At 43.0% G+C, this 17,125-nt stretch overlaps 1 non-coding gene across 1 annotated transcript; it reads left to right on the top strand.

The window, feature by feature from the left end:
* The first annotated feature begins 9,922 nt into the window (after window positions 1-9,922).
* LOC113459304 (U2 spliceosomal RNA) lies at window positions 9,923-10,104 on the top strand. Its single transcript, XR_003380429.2, has one exon. It is a non-coding gene; the product is annotated as a U2 spliceosomal RNA (small nuclear RNA).
* Window positions 10,105-17,125: the final 7,021 nt, after the last annotated feature.

Raw genomic sequence — 17,125 nt, 5'->3', positions numbered from 1 at the left:
GTTTTATTTAGGTTATGATTAAGCATCCCTTGCCAGGGCTTGTGCTATGTTAGGTGAAAGGATATGTCCAGCCCTGGAGCACTTAGAGGCTTCTTCCAATCAGGCATTATTTCCATTCAGAGGCAGAGATTAAACTGAGTTTCTCTGTCGAAGCCTCAAGAATTCCCATTGATTTATTCACCCTTGCCTTAAATGCCATGAAAGGAACCCTAATGTATCCTTCCCAGAAAAAGTCATCTCACCATCCTGGCCAGCTTCAGAGACAGAAAGGTTCGTCCCACCATCTCAATCCTCACTCTTGTAATACTCAGAGATACTGCACCACTGCCAAGCATTATTGCATTGAAACAGGGAAGATGGTGAGCTGCTGCAAACCTGTACAGCCCTAGTGACAGAAAACCCTGATTTACACCTAGGTGACAACTGTCACCTGCTTTAAAGTGTGGCTTCGAGAACAGAGCTCTGTCTCCTCTGCATGGCTTGCTTTTACCTTGCATTTTTTGCCACCAGAGGGTAGGGGAGAGGGAGAAGAGGGAAGAAAAGAGGGAGAAGGAAAGGGAAAGGAGAGGGAAAAGAGAAGGAGAAGGAAAAGGGAAAAACAAGCACTCAAGGTTAGTAAAGGTACAGTAAAGCTGGAAGGTAGTAATACTTTATATGGCTCAGTTTGGAGAAGTCAGCAAGGACCCTGCTGTATATAAATCCCACCATGCCTTCCTCCTCATGCTTTGATCATCAAGTATGATTGCTAAAACATGCAAGCCACAAACACCTACTCCCTGGCTATTTCACATATCCCATTAACCAGGTCCCAAAACTCAGATAATCCCTCAGCTGGAAGCAAAAGAAATAGAGGAAAACATTTAACCATCAGAAGGGGCCAGGAAAACCCCACAGGACACACCACCCCAGGGTCACCATGGGGTGGTGTCTCCCCAGCACAGAATTGCAGAGGTGATGGAGCACAGAGCAGGTGAAGGCAGCAAAGAGGATCTGGGTGACCCGAAACTGCAAAAGCTGATGGGATAGAAATTTTGAAATTTCTACAGAAATCACTAATATGCAAGAAATCCTGATCGGGCTGATGTGTCACCCCAACCAGCTGTTACATGCCACTGGTGGGGCACCGAACACATATTTGAGCAGCCTGGCACATTCGTGGTGCAGGGGGTCATTTGGTACATCCCCTGCATGTACCTGCACACTGGGGCTTAGAAAGCCATGGCTGCTCTGGTGGGATGCAGTCTTGGCTCCATCAGCTCAGGCCCAGGCTCAGCTGGGTCTACAGGAGCAATCTTTTGTGGCTTCCAAAATTTTCATTGCCCAGTTTTGGATTTCATCAGGACCCTGCTGTGGCCCCTGGCAGCAGCCAAGGCTTCAGCTTTGAATCATATCAACAAGGAAGCACTTAGTGATGGAGTGGAAATCCCAAAACTGAGTGTACCCATGTGCTGTGCATTCGATCACCAGCGTAACTGTTTGCTGTTCCCACAGGAAGGGCTTTTATCCCCAGGTCTTCTGCCCCCAAAAGATCTTTTCAGACACACTCACACAATTTCAGCAGAAACTGGATCTGAAGCAACATAAAAAGAGCAGTCATATATCACATGAGCAGAGGACACACGAAGTAATACATTCACAGGAGCAGCAGCATTCACAGAAACTCATTGATCTGGAATTACACTTTCGTTTATAACTTTCCCATGCAAGCCTTTGAAAGAAAACCAGATTGCAAAGAATTGTGTCGTGCCTTTCAAGAGCTGACAAGTACCTAAAAATGTGCCTGCTTCTCCAAATGATCCATCCACTTTAGTTGAAAAAAAATTAAAATCAGGTTATTTTAGGAACAGTTATGCCACAATTTTCCACCACTATTTTGGCACAAACTCAAAGCTTGTCTTCTGATGGTTTCAAAACTTTCATTTTAACCTTTGAAAAGCAGCCCCAGTGCAGACTGCCAGCTCACATGGCCCTTTGAAAAGTTGGCCTCAGACTGGGTCCTTCAGAGTATTTCCAAGGGGAGATACATTTCACCTCCTCCCATTCTTGCTGTCCAGTTCTTTATTTCTTATTTTGGTGTCCTCTCCAGATTTGCTTTGTTGTGCTGTGTACAACAGAAAGTTGCCTTTGACTGATGACCAAAGTGATATTTGTGCATGAGAAGAAACCCCTTTGGGTTGTTTTGCAGTCAAGGAGGCTACAGGAGGCAAAAACTGGCTGTTGATTAATATGATGGAGGCAAACCCAGAGACCTTTCAGATCCCCCTGGTTTTCATTACGTTCCTTAATGAACGCACACAATGGTCATTTTTTCCCTGTCATGCTTTCATTTGCAGATCTCCTACAACAATTTGGCAAGGGGGAGGAGGGAAGTTGTTTGTTTGGGGGTGTTTTTGTTTGTTTAGGGTTTGGGGTTTTTTTGGTTGGCATTCCCATATGTCTTCCTTCAATCAATGTGAACCACCACAAATCCCCAGTCCTCCACCCCAATATGACCTGGATCCAACTGCTGGAGTCTAATGTAGCAAAAACAACAAGGACTGAAGGCTGAAATCCCTACTGCCCAAAGTCAACACAGCCTGGCACAGATTTTGGCATGAATGCCGTAGATCTGCAGTGCAAATTTTCATGCAGAGAAGAGAAGAAGGCTTCTTTGCTCACTGACTGCAGAGCCTTTTCATGGTCGCCATTGCACCCACTCAGAAGGGTTAGCAGTGCTGAATGGAACCATGATCATGGCCACATTTGTCTTTATAATGCTTAAAAACCAATAAAGTCTGGCTTTCCTTCTGCAGCCTGGACCTTGGAGCACTCAATGCCAAGCTGTAACAGGAAGAAACAGAAGGAGACATGGGACAGTTGGACCATGCACAAAAGCAGTTAAATAAAATTACTAGTTTCAAACCCAGCACGGATATGGGGAGGCAATGGGATTTGGTCTCTGAAAGGATCATTCGTGGTGGGTCCAATTTCATGTTTCCATACATAAAAGAGCTTGATTGGTTTCCCAGTCATTGCCTTCACTGTATTCATCTGTTTCAAAAGCTTTGACAAGACAAGCTGTAAAGAATCCCCCAAAAGCACCTTGGGGAGCAAAGTTTTAAAATAAGACCAACAGAAAATACACTGTGAGTAACAATTCTGCCTCAGCAAGACGAATGGATCAAAATTCTCCCAGGTCTTTTCCAGCTCTCACTCCTGGGAGATTTGAGCCTATACCCCAGATGTTTTGTAGCTCCCAATGCCTCCCATACCATGGAGTCATAGACATTTACCCTGGCTGAAGGTTTGGACCTTGTGTTGACATTGACTGAGAAGAATGTCCTTTAAAGCAGTTCACAACTTGCTGTTGTCACCACAGACGAGTGGGTCACAGCAATCCCTTGCTTTTTGGAATGGTGAGGTCCCCCCATTTTATACTCTTCATTAAAACCTTTCTGTGTCTTTGTTAGTTGTATTTTTTTCCTGGGGTAAGTGTTGATGGTGCATATATGAGGCCCACGACAGCAGCAGGAAGGGAATTACACCCCATGCATTGACTTGTAGTTGCAATTTCCTTAGCTATCCTCAAAGCTGAAGAGACAGGAAAGCCAAGTGTGAAAAACAATATGTGGGGAGACAATCTTGACAATCAGATCACCCATAGTTTTGTAATGTGAGTTGTGAAATTCTATTGCATAAATAAATGCTGCAATCCTCTTTTATGTAAGGAAATTGAACAAAGTGAACTAAAAAATCTGCTTGGCGTGCAGCAAATATGGCATGTGTTTCTTTCTCTTCCTCCCTCTGCTCTTGATTCATTCTGTGCCAGGCACTGCCCCATTAAGCATTTCCTCAGTCCTCTGAGTGTGACTCTGCTGTAGGACCAGGTGTGCACTGCCAACCCATCACATCCCAGTGTTGGCCATCCCATGTGCAAACCCTAAATGTTATCCCCAGGAGAAGCCATTGAAGTCAGATTCAAGACAGGCTTTAAGACAATGAAGGAGGTTCCATGTCACCCTGTTTTTTTAAGATTTTCTAAGCCTTCTGATGTTGACATTCCTTGTAGCAAACTTTCTCACACACTTTCTGTAAATAACTCATTGTTTTGCATTCTTTTATGGAGGAGGAGAAAGTTGATGGACTGTTGGTTTGTCCAGTGTCATTGGAGAGGTGGCACTGTCACCCTCCAATCTACTGTCACTTTTGGAAATCTATAAATGTTGGAGTCAGAAATTTAAAAAGTCTCTTTTCACCTTGAAAGAGCAGCATGTCCGCATCATGATATTTCGTGTACTATAGTGACAGTTCCAGATAGTTTGCCAAATTGGACATACTCCAAAGGTGCAACCCTTCCTCACACATATCTTTGTTTATTCTTTCCCTAATTTCTGTCTCAGCCCAGTACCTTTGCCAATAGAGCTCATCCTCCTTCTTTGAAATCTCAAAGAGGACAAGTCTTGCTTTATATGGGTGATGTGGAGAGGCACCAAAAAGATCATTTGGGTATTCTGAAATATTCCAGAGCCTCACAGCCTAAATCAGTCAAAGATTTACAGTGGTTGTACCAAAGAGGGCACTTGGTTGGATTTGGATGACACTGAGTTGTACTGAATGCTGCCAGGGAGGGAAGAGGAACTCATCATGTTCTTGCACTGATATTTGTTACAACCTGAGGAGCTCCCTGACTTCTGTGCTACACTCACCTGCCCCTGCTCCTGCCAGATCGAGCTGTTTTGTACCAAGATCCCCAAATCTCTAGGTTATCAGGTTAAACTGTGTATTTCACTACCACAGGGCATGGGGATGCTTGAAGCAGGGCTTTGTTTTGGTCTGGTCAGAGGAAATAAGCCAGTTCCAAGGTGTTTTAATGTGTGTCAATCCATATTCACATATTCCTGTGCAAACACAGGAAGGAGCTTCAGCCCACACCTCAGCACAGTCCAATGAGCACAGAAACTCTGGTATGTAAACTGGTCACAATAATATGTAAGACACATTATTTCCTCACAGATAAATTAATTTTGACTTTCTGCGAACTGCTGAATGCTTGTTTTCTGAGAAAGGGTTAGGGCTTTATTTTATACAGATGAAGAGTATTAAACGAGGGCATAGGTGGTGGATATTTTTCTCAAAAGACTTTCTAAGCAGATGTCTCAAGCCTGTCCTCTGCACAAAGATCAGCAAAATTCTTCTTTTCCAACTCTTATAGTTGTACGTGTGTTTGTGTTCTGGAGTCTCAAAGCATCCACAGGATGAAAGAGAATGATGCAAAAAGATGTGGAATATGGAAGAAATAATCCATGGATGAGAGCATTAGAAATGCTGAACTCCTTCCTGGCAAGTGTTCTTATATATTATTGCCTTGCCATGAGGTCTGTGGGCCTGGGAGGATGCAGATGGGCCATTCAGTGCCCAGTCCAGCCTGCAGCTCCGTCCAGGTGCTTTGAAGTGGGTGCAACACTTCACCCTCCACCCAAGAGCTGTGTGGGCTGAGCTCTGCTCTCAGCTCCACATCCAGAGCCCTCCTCCACATTTTAATCCTTCCCCAGAGCAGGACCCTGCTTTGACCTCCTGACTGTGCCATGCAAACTGAGCCAAAGTGAGAGGGGCTGCCAGGAATGGATCAGAGCCTCAAGCAATCCCATGTCCTGCCTCAGACTCTGACAAAGAATAAATGTGTTGGGAAAACTGCAAAAAACCCAGAATAAGCAAATGTGGATCAATAGCAGGAATCTCTTTCTAACTTCCACCAAATATTGACTTAAACTCCTAGAGCAGACATGGACAAATATTGTCTCATCAGACCTTTTGGAGGGATTAAAATGTCTTTTCAATGGAAAAAGAAAATCTACTCTTCTTTATTTGTTTCAATTCAACTGTTATGAGTTTTTCACTTCTGAAAGGAAAGATCAAGTATTTTAATTTTTGGTCTTTCTATTCAGAAGTCCTTTCACCTCCCTCAGAGAAAAAACATGACACATTCAAAAGAAAAAAGTAAAAAAGGCAATTGGAGTTTTACATCGGATTTGTACTGGAGACTGAAGATTCGCCTCCCTTCAGAATCTCTGTTTTTCTTTGTTTCGTAAAAGATAATTATTTTCTTTCCTGATGCTCTTGTTATCTGCATAAACATGCACTGCCATGGTGAGAACATGCCAGGGTCATGGCATATTATTGCACTGTGCTGATTTTTTTTCCTAGGGCTGATAATCTCCTGAATAGTCAGTCTTGACATTTAAACAGGGACGTATTTGTGACCAGAAACAGACAAAACTTATCCACAACTGAAGCTGGCTGAATAAACAGAGCAAAGCAAAAAAATCTTAAAGTACAACAAAGAAAAGGCTGAAATAGAGAGGGGAGTTTAGTGGGTTTAACCAATAACTTTTACGTCTGTGTCAACCACATACATCACCAGAATGTTCAGCTGCAGAAGAGTTAACAATACAAACCTGTGGCTGGCAAAGCCATCCCCTTACGGCTATTCAGTTCTCCTATCCCTCAGCTGCTGCTAAGAAATGAGTTTTGCCTCTTCTTTAAGTTCCTTGGACCCACCCTTGCCTGTGAATGCCAGGCAGCTGTCCTCTTCTGCCCCATCCCTTGCTCCACATCATACTTCTCTCCTTCAAATAAATCTGCAGGATGCTGTGATGTGTGTGTCAGTCCTATGGCTCAAATTAAAGATTATCAACCTGTATATTTGTATGCAAAAACTGCCACAGGATCACAGTGTTGTTTGGTGGGACATGAATCTCCAATCCACTTTCTGGTAGGTCAGAAAATCACTGTCACCAGCAGCCTTCCCTTACCCCTACAGAGATGCTGGGATGACACTAAAACACTGGGAGAGCTGGGGCTGCTCAGCCTGAAGAAGGGAAGGCTCCAGGCAGATCTTGGAGCCCCTGTCAGTGCCAAGAGGGGCTCCATGACAGCTGGAGAGGGACTTTGGACAAAGGTCTGGAGTGACAGAACTAGGGGGAGTGGCTTCCCACTGCCAGAGGGCAAAGTTAGATGGGATATTGGGAAGAAATTCCTGGCGCTGAGGGTGGTGAGGCCCTGGCACAGGTTTCCCAGAGAAGCTGTGGCGTGTTCAAGACCAGGTTGGATGGGGCTTGGAGCAACCTAGGATAGTGAAACCCCCCCATGGCAGGGGGGGTAGAACAAGGTGCTCTTGAAGATCTCTTTGTAGCCAAACCATTTGCTGATTCCATGGAAACAGCATTGCTTCCTTTCCTTGCAGCACATCCCTGGTGGATGTCCCCAGGAGCAGTCAGGGGATTACTGATAGGGGGTTGGAGGCACTGGTGAATGATGATCCTGGGTGAAGAAAGGCTGCAATGCTATGGGTGCTTGATGTACAGAAGAAGGCAGGTGTCTTCTTCTAAACCAGGCAGTTCTCCTGGAGAGGATGTGTCGGAACTCAGGACATTCCTCTGGCTGCCCTGGAGGACTCAAAACCCTGGCAGGGGGCTCAGAAACCTTGGCACAGAGTCAAAGACACCTGTGCCTTTGGTTTTAGCCCATGGAAACAATTTGTGTGAAGATTTACAAGGCACAAGGGTTTGAATAGAATGATAGTGAATTTATCACAGGGTGAAAAAGTAGGATTTTGGGGATTTAGAATGGGGGTTCAAGAGGCAAGATGGAGGAATCTGGGCATGTCCAGTCTTTCTTGTTGTTGTTGTTGTTGTTGTTGTTGTTGTTGTTGTTGTTGTTGTTGTTGTTGTTGTTCTTCTTCTTCTTCTTCTTCTTCTTCTTCTTCTTCTTCTTCCTCTTCTTCTTCTTGTCCTCCATCTTCTGCTGTGATGGTGGCACTTCTGGATTGGTTTAAAGTAGAGACAAACTGTCTAACATAGGTGATAGGTATTGGGAAATTATTGTAAATAAAGTACAGGTAGTTTTTAGTACAAAAAACTAACACTGCCCCAAGGGTGGTCAGCGTGCCACAAACCGACCTGCTGGACAGACCTCAGCAGGTCAGAGAAAGAATGTAATAGATAAGGAAAAATAAACCATGAAATAAATAAACCATAAAATAAACCATGAAAACCAGAGCTGAAGAATCTCGACTTCTTCTTTGGTTGCAGGGCTGGGAAAAAAGACTTTTTAATACCTTGGGAGCCATTTCAGCAACACAAAACCCATGCAGGATGGACAGGGTGATGGAGCAGACACCATACACATGATGACACCCAGACATGAGGAGTCAGATAACCCTGCAGGCTACTCTGTGGTGATGAGCCACAGAAGTTCTCCACATCTGCTGCCCCATCTGAGGCACAAAGCAGGACATAAATCTTCACACGCAGCTCTGCTGTAAGGGCAGCTCCTGGCAGGCTAGGTTTGTGATGGGGATAACTTTCCTTACACACTAATCACTAACCTGCTACTGATTAGCAGGTAAGATTTCCATCACATCAGGTCTTCTGCAGGTTTGGAACAGGAGCAACAAAATTATCTGGTGGTTATACCCTCCTAGGAAATACTCAGATTTGAATGAAGTGTGTTGATTAACTCAAAGAAAAAAAATGAGTTAATTGCAAATACAGTGTTAAAATAGTTATCAGACCTTTTGGGGTGGGATTAAAAACATATTTTTGATGGAAAAGGAAAATCTACTCTTTTTTGTTTGCTTCTATTCAACCGTTCTTTCTCTTCTAATTTCCTATGGGGAAAAAAAATAAAGATAGTTTATCACTGGTAGGAAATGGAAAGCATGATAGCTTCATGGAGAAGGAAAGAGGTGTTGTTCCTCTGGCTCTTTTATTTCTTAGTGAAAAAAACCATTGTGAAGAAGAGAGAGCAGAAAGAGAAACTCATCATTTGCTTTCTGACCTGCCAGGCTTGAGTCATACTCTGGGTTTCCCCTATGGAATAAGCCTCCCATCCAATCCCAAACTGGCACAGAACAAAACAACCAAAACACAGAAACTCTAATGCATTTAAATTGTGGTTTAGATTACCTTTGAGCATTGCTATCTTGATTGTGTGTCTTCTGACATTTTCCAGGCTAGTTACTTATTTAAATTATTGTAGTTATATGGAGGATTTTTTCCAGCACTATTTGAAGACCCTCTGACAAGATTCCCAAGTAGCTGCCAAGGGTCTGGGGAAGAAATGACACCCACCTGCTGCCTCTCTATGTCTTTATTTATGGTACACTTCGAGGAGCTGGGCTGAAACTAAGCACCAGGCTGATACCTGACACCATCACTGTGGAGACTCTGGCTGATTTCCACTGGGGAACAAAGCCAAAAATACAACTGTATGAGGAGAAGGAGTTGGCACTGCAGAAGATGGATGTATGCAATCAGCCAGTACGTGAATGGAGGGAGTCAATTTCAGAACAATAATTTCACTCCTCCTGTACCTTTTTTATTTTCCATGTTAACAGAAAAATCTCCACTAGCTGCTACCTGCTGTTCAAAACTTCACATTTTTCAAGGTCATTGACATGCAGAATGTGAAAGATCTGCCCCTAAGCCTGGATCTCGATTACGCTACTGCAAACCTTGAGCAATGACATGTGCCTTGCAGTTGATAATGCAGAACTTTATCAGAACTTTTAGCACAGTTCTGATGGAGTCTTCAAATGTTGTTGGCACCAGGGACTTGCTTCGGTTTGTGTTCCTGGGTGTTGGAAGTGGGGGGTTGGTTTCAAGCAGCTGATGTTGCTGTCATGGAAGCATCTTAGTCTGGGACAAGAAAGGCCAAAACGCTGCTTGGCTTGCATCCAAAATGCCCCATGAATGCTCTAGCAAGGGATGGAGTTTGATGTTTTATGAAAAGTCCCAAAGATGAGCAGAAGGAGAACTGAAGTGACTTTACTGTAGTTCTTCCAGGCTAAGAAATAACAAGACAATGATAAATATTGTCACCGGCTGGGTCATCTACATGCATCTATTCCTTTGAAGGAACCATGCAAAAAAAAAAGGACAGATTTGCTGCTGGTGTTGGCCAAGTGTAGCATCTGATCTTAAAAGTTTAATATCTGATATGCCCTTGATGACAGGATTTTATATTAAACAGACTTTGGGTCATGGGATCTGGACCTGGAGCTTGCTCTGTCTGCTTCATGCATCGCCCCAGCATTGCAGTGACTCTGGGAATGGTGCACTGATAGGTCTGACCTGCACCAATAGAGAGGTGGGTCAGAAAGTCAAAGTAGGTGAATCTTTCTCTTTGCTCTGCCCTCATGAGAGCCTACATGGGGTTCTGCATCCAGTTCTGGGGTCTCCAACATAAGAATGACATGCATATGTTAGATCTAACATGCATATGTTAGATCCAGAGTAGGGACACAGAGATGCTCCAAGGGCTGGAGCCCCTCTGCTCTGGAGACAGGCTGGGAGAGCTGAGGGTGTTCATCCTGGAGAAGAGAAGGCTCCAGGGAGATCTTAGAGCTTCCAGTGGTCAAAGGGGGCTTTCAATAGTGGGAGAGCAGCTTTTTTATATGAGCATATGGTCGTAGGAAAAGGGGAAATGGTTTTAAACTAAAAAAAGAGTACATTTGGATTAAATGTTAGGAAGAAATTCTTCCCCATGAGGTTGGTGAGGCCCTGGCACAGGTTGCCCAGGAAAGTTGTGGCTGCATCATTCCTGTAAGTGTTGAAGGCCAGGTTGGACAGGGCTTGGAACAGCCTGGTTCTGGTGGAACACATCCCTGCCTATGGAAGGGGGGTTGGAATCACATGGTCTCTAAAGTCCCTTCCAACCCACAGCATTCTGTGACCCCAAGGAATGCACATGCCTGGCAAATACTGAAAACACCTTTAGCTGCTCACTGAGAAGCTGGTGCTGTATTCTTTGCCCTTGGGCAGCAGCTAAGGCCAACCAAGCAACAGGAAGAAAGCTGGCAGGAACTGCAGACCACATTTACAAAAGGCCTTCTGAGGTTCCACAAGGAGTTGTCCTGGTCACAACAGACTCTACTCGGTCCTGCATTATCCATCAGCACTGCAGGAGGTCTGGGCTCTTGGTGTGTTGGCATGAAAAGTCAGACTGCATTCAGGATGAGATGGCCCAAAGCATGGCACTGCAGCATTGTCAGGATCATGAGGTGTATTAATTGGATCTCCAGATTAATTAATGGGCTGTGAAATGCCTGGTGGCAGTGCTGAATGCTGATCCTCAGCAGAGGCAATTCGATATTCAGTAGGTGAAAACACAGATTTCAGCCTGGCTGAGATTTGCCATGCACAGTCCCAAATTCACCCTTTATAATATAAAAGCAAATAGCAAGGAGAAAAAAAAACCCAGGCCACTTGCCCAGCACTCCTGCAGCCCCCTCTGCAGTCACCTTTGCTCATCTCAGAGGGAGGTCATTCAAGCCTGTCTTTCATTATAAAAACTATTAATCTCCATTCTTCTGAAGAACAAAGGGACCTACAGTGGGCTTTGCATCAAGCAAAGAAAACCAAGAAAATAAAAAAGAATAATATTTCATTTTATACATCGTCGGTCACGGGCTACTAGTTTTTGGTAGAAGAGCTGACAGTAGCTGTGCCAGACCCAGAAGGGACTTGCTGTACACACAACTTGTTAGAAATGACCAGGGAGCTGTGAAAACTCACCTCCTTTGAAATCAGTATGAAACAGTTTGAATTTTTTGCACCATTAAATGTGGGCTCAGCAGGAGCTGGAGATGGGTGCCAAAGTGAAGCCAAGCACAAACCACTCAGACGAGCCTTCCCAGTGCCTCTGCTGCTCACTAGTGCATTTGGTCACAGAAGCATTAATTCCTTGTTCTTGTGCCAAATGTATTGCTGTGGGATGAGTAATTGTGCCAGTCATCACTGGAGTTAGGCAGATACTAACACAGTTCTCCCAGTCCTTCCCACTCTGGTAACCCTGTAGTGGTCTTGTTAATAATATTGCTCAAAGTACTTTAATTTTATACATTGTTCAGGATTTTAAAAAAAATAAAATTCCCAAAATAATATTTTTGGAGCTGGGGAGGTGACCTTTCTTAAGTCGAGCTCTTTGCTCTGACGTAGCGAAATGTATTTTTGCAGATTTAATAACTGGTGCTTGAAGGAAATTGATTTAAGTGCTCAAGGTTTCCCATGAAGAGAAACTGGTTGAATAACAACAGGTTTGTTTTCTGGAACTTGAAAATTTAGTAAAATAACTAGGAGGGTTTTTTCCCTGTGAAATTAAAGCCCTATACAATAATAAGCAGCATGAGTGAAGAACAATTCTGTCAGCATTTCTGTTCTACCATATCAGATCTTTTTTAATATTTATCATTTCCATCTTACCTTACATCTCAGGAAGAAAAAAGATGCCAAGTCCTAATTTCCGCTTTTAAATCTGTTCTGCTTAAATCAAATTAGGCTTATTCATAACAGCTCAGTACCTCACATTTCTTTTGTCAATGCAGAAATCTAAATCCCTTTCTGTTTGCCTTTCTAAAAAGAACTCATATTACTTTCTGAGGAAAATCAACCCAGAAATACACATTTGTAATGGAGGAGATTGTATTTTCCTTTTCATTAGAGCAAATATGAACAAAAAATTATAAATAAAATACTAATATCATAAGTGGCTTCAATGATCAAAGAACTGGGGAAAGAAGAAGGACAAGTGAAGATTTCAGTCACAGCTTTCTGGGAACATCACCCACTGCTTTTCCCCTGCAGGAGGATTTTCATTAGAATATGTTCTTGTACTAATTGCCTGGAATAGGACTTTTCTCTCATCTATCTCATGAAAATATTATTAAGAGGAATGGCAGATTTGTCTTTACAAACAAGCTGTGGGTCTGCTGGTAGATAAAACTAGCACTGGGAGATAAAAGAAACAATGGGAAGGGTTCCACTGACTGATGAATGGAAAAAGATATTTGCTTTTACAAATAAACTTTAGGTTTGCTGATAAATGAAATTAGACATTGAGAGATGAAAGCAACAATGGGGAAAACCCCTAAATTCCGTAAGAATTAAAAATTAAAAGGGAGGGTTATACATTGGAGGGAAATCTTTGGGATCAGGAGTTCTGGGAAGTCTGTACCTCTCCAGTACCTCAGCCAATGGGGAAAGACAGAAGGGAAATGTGCCCAGGAAATCAGGATAAAAAGGAGGCTGCATCCTCCAAAAATTTGAGAGATCTCAGGGGAATGCCCCATGGCCTCTCCCTTTATCCAAATAAAGTAAAAGGACTCCTCTGCCTCCTTTTTGGACATAAACCTCTGGTGTTTGTGGAGTAATTTTCCTAACATTATGATTGCCATTTCAAAGGCAGACAGCATTTTGGCAAAAAACAACTTTGCAACAGGGGGAGACTAAAGACCACTTGCTATTATATAATACTGATGTGAATGTGAATGCAACAGGATGCCACAGAGATGGAACTGTCCATATATTGCCCTCCATGTCCTTAAAGGACATAATTCCCTCCCAAGAAATAGATTCAGGTAATATACTAGAATTTGCCACATCTAACTATGTGCCTTTTGTAGATAATACCACATCTGAAGGAAAGATGACTGTGTGCCACCACTGGGAAAAGCTCTAAGAAGAGCAACCAGACAAAATAGGCTACAGCAAATGGGTCACCATGCATTCAGAGTGAAATGCAGAGAAATGTAACAGGTTGTAAGGAAAACAAAACCAAACCAACAAAACCCAAACATGTTTGGGCTATATAAAGAATTAATTGTTCCGAAAGATTTGTGTTCATTTCTTTGGCAAGATGTTCTCTCTGATCTGCCCAGAGAGCAATGTCTCAATGGAATGCCCATCTGTTACCTGATGATTCAGGACTTCACACTGCTCCCAGTGGTAAAGCATTCCTCACTCTGTCTATATTCCAAGTTAAATCTTAAATGCTGTCATTTTTGGATACTGCACATTTCCGGCTAAGACTCGTTTCCACTATAATTTATAGTCTTATTTCTACAGCAGACTGAAGATTCTTTGGATTGAAATTGAAAATATGCTGTTCATTTTGCTCATTTGGAAGTCCAGTGGTTGTCTGCCTGAGACATGGTGAGCTCATCTATCCAGGAGAATGCCTTCATTAGTGTAGGAGTTGTACACAAACCACTTGTGATACTCCTTGCTGATGGATGGCAATTTTCACACAAGACATTGCACCTCCTACCTGGAGGCTGCTCCACCAGAAGTCAGGGAAAAGCTACTCAGATCAGATTTCACAGGGATATCTGGGAGATGTCTGCAGCCTTCACATGTCTCACTCAGTCTGTAACAGAATTTGATTTATTTTCTAGCCTGAAGCTGAAAAGCCACAAAACACTTGAATGAAGCACCATGCTGGCTCTGATCCTGCTGTGTGTTAGACTTCTTGGGGAGTTTCTTCCTGTTGTCATCAGGGAGACACTGGAAAGGGGGAAGGGAGTGGCTTTCTGTGTTAATATACAGTGATTATGAAACAAAAGCTGCCACCGTGGTCATAATTACACCAAGGGGAAACATTGCTTAGTGAGTGGGAAACTTTCTGTTAGTGTTTTGTTGTTTGCTCTGTTCAGATATCTATATGTTTCATATTAAAGAACTTTTATTCCTTTAAATACATTTTTCCTGAAAGCCCTATAATTTTCAGAGTTATAATAATTTGGAGGGAGGAGTCTTTCATTCCAGGAAGGTACCTGCCTTCATTGGGAGATATTTGTCTTTTAAACCAAGACAATAATTGGCACCCAATGTAAGGCTTTGAGAGGAAAGGATGAAAAAAGAATCACAGTTCTTTGGTGACCCATTTGTGTATTGGATATAGAAACCTTATTAGGCATCACCATGTGGTCAGTTTACCTAGGTTCAGGTTTTTTTCCATTTGCAGGTCATTATCTAAACATAGGCCCTACAACTAAGGACATTGTGATTGTTACCAAGTTTCTAGAATGAGTCAGATGAGGAATTAAGTTCTTGTAAACCTCTTTTTGAACGTGTGCATGTGGCTGTCCAACTACCACAGCCTAGGCTGGGGTTTCGCTAATGACAGTACCTATTGTGGGGGAGGAATGCAGAGGGGTGTTTTCTGCCAACACTTCTTCAGGCCTACCACAACAGTTTTTGAAGGGTTTAAATTCCCTCTACATGCTAAAGATAACATATTCTTGCTGATGTTTTGCTAAGTTTATTCAATACAGTCCATTCAGCATTTAAAGACAGGATGAGGTTGCTTCAAAATCTGCCCCAGAGACTAGGAATGCTCCCAGAAACTTGCTACAGAGGCTGTAGATGCTGCCCAGCAGTACCACCCTTCCCACTGAGGGAAAGGTGGACAGCACAGCCATAGAACCAACAGATATTGCAACCATCCAGTTCCAGCTACACCACAAGGGCAGCCACAGCCAGCAGCAGTCGCCCCTGGCAGAGTAGGAAATATAAAACCCATGAGGTACAAGGGCCCTCACAGGCAGCAGAGGAGCCCAAGATCATCACTGAGTCCCTGTCATTTGACAGCTTCTGCGGCCTGTGAAAAGATGTGACACAACAGGTGGGCAAGGCTACTCTCACCTGATTGACTCAGGTTTGGGACCTCATGGGTGCAGGTGTACAACTTGATGGTACCAAAGCAAGGTTTTGGGGTCCTTGCCTTAGAGGTGGGTATCAAGCAGGCATTTGTGAGAGAGCCAAGACCCTTTCTCTCCAGGAGTGGCTTCTAACAAATGTAAGAGAGATGTTTAGACAGATACACATTTGAACTTACATGGAAAAGTCTAAATTTTAATTTGATTTATGCCTGTAACAACATTTATGTTTATACTAATAAATGATACACATAAATGGCAATCCCACACAGTGTGGTTATCCACTCTGAGCTGAAAACAGCCCAGCTAACCCCAGATAAAATCCTGTGCACAGACTGACAGCAGCATCTTCTGTTATTTGTCTTCATCCAAAACACTAACAAAAGTGTCCAAGGAATGGAAAATGAGCTCTCTGGTACAAGACCTTTCAGAGTGCATTGAGTAGAGCAACAAATACCCATTGGGGCTGGATTTCCCTCCAAGTGCCCACAAGATCTGTGTGTCCACCACTGCTTATGTATCTGTCACCTAAAATTAGCAAAACTTCTTTATTATTCTTAAAAAGGCAGCATTGACTTATTTTCTGTGTAATTTATCATTTCAACCTAGGGCATGGTCTTCTAGTGATGCAGTCCTGTGTGCAGATGAAACACAGCCCTGAAGGCTAACACATCCCACTGCTAGTCCAAGTGCTGTATCCCCAGCAAGGGACTCACTAGTGCTCCTGCTCCTCCAAGGCATCACAACTGAGGCAGATTCAGGTGTAAGAAAAACTGCAAGAGGGCATATACGAGAAACCTGGAGAGGGGAGGACTCTAGTCACATCTCTGTGGGGTTTTCCCAGCTTTCCTCTAAAGAAAAATAGATTTCACAAAAAAATCCTGTCATTTTCCCAAAAGGTGGTTTCAGAAATTGAAATCTATTTTTTGATGCTTTTCCCATTTAATCAGTGGCTCAGAGCTGGTAGTCAGGAAATCTGGTTCTAATTCGCAATCCCATTACAGGCTTCCCTAGCTGGGAACACATATCTGCAAAATGGTGTGGCAATACCAGGTCTGTTGATGTCTCTTGAGCTCAAGTGAGCTGGATGCTGCATGAATGTCTTTCTGTGTGGGTCTTCTGGGTGAAGTGCCCAAATATTTCTCATTTCCACATGACCCTTATTTTTCAATTTTTTTTCAAAATGTGGCAAATCAAGCTCCCACAGTGGGGTTACCAAGATATTCACACTGCTTAAAATGCAAAAAGATGCCTCATGGGACTATCAAAAGTACCAAGACACCTAAATCCCACCAGTTTAAGAGTTTGGAGCATACTCTATTTGGAAGATTTTATAAATCACATCAATGTCACTCTGAATTTCTAGGCTTGCATTGCTTTTTCCTGGTTTTTGCTACATTTTCCTATGGTTTGGTCTTACTTGCCTTTACCGGAAGATTACCCTGGTAGTTAGACTTTCCTTTCTAGGCTAAGGAGGATATTGTTTTACACAATGCCTTTCATCTCCTCTAATATGTGCCATATTATCCTCTTGATTTCTTCCATCTGGGCAAATCTTTTGTTGACCTCACCTGAAATCTAAAACCTTTCAAAATAATCTCTTCCACTTTTGTTCTCTGATCTAGGGATGGTGGATGTGACTGGAAGGTC

This window comes from Zonotrichia albicollis, chromosome 2 (genome assembly GCF_047830755.1).
Source record: "Zonotrichia albicollis isolate bZonAlb1 chromosome 2, bZonAlb1.hap1, whole genome shotgun sequence".
Taxonomy (NCBI): domain Eukaryota; kingdom Metazoa; phylum Chordata; class Aves; order Passeriformes; family Passerellidae; genus Zonotrichia; species Zonotrichia albicollis.
The sequence above is the reverse complement of the archived record's forward strand: the minus strand, read 5'-3'. Positions and strand labels throughout refer to the sequence as shown.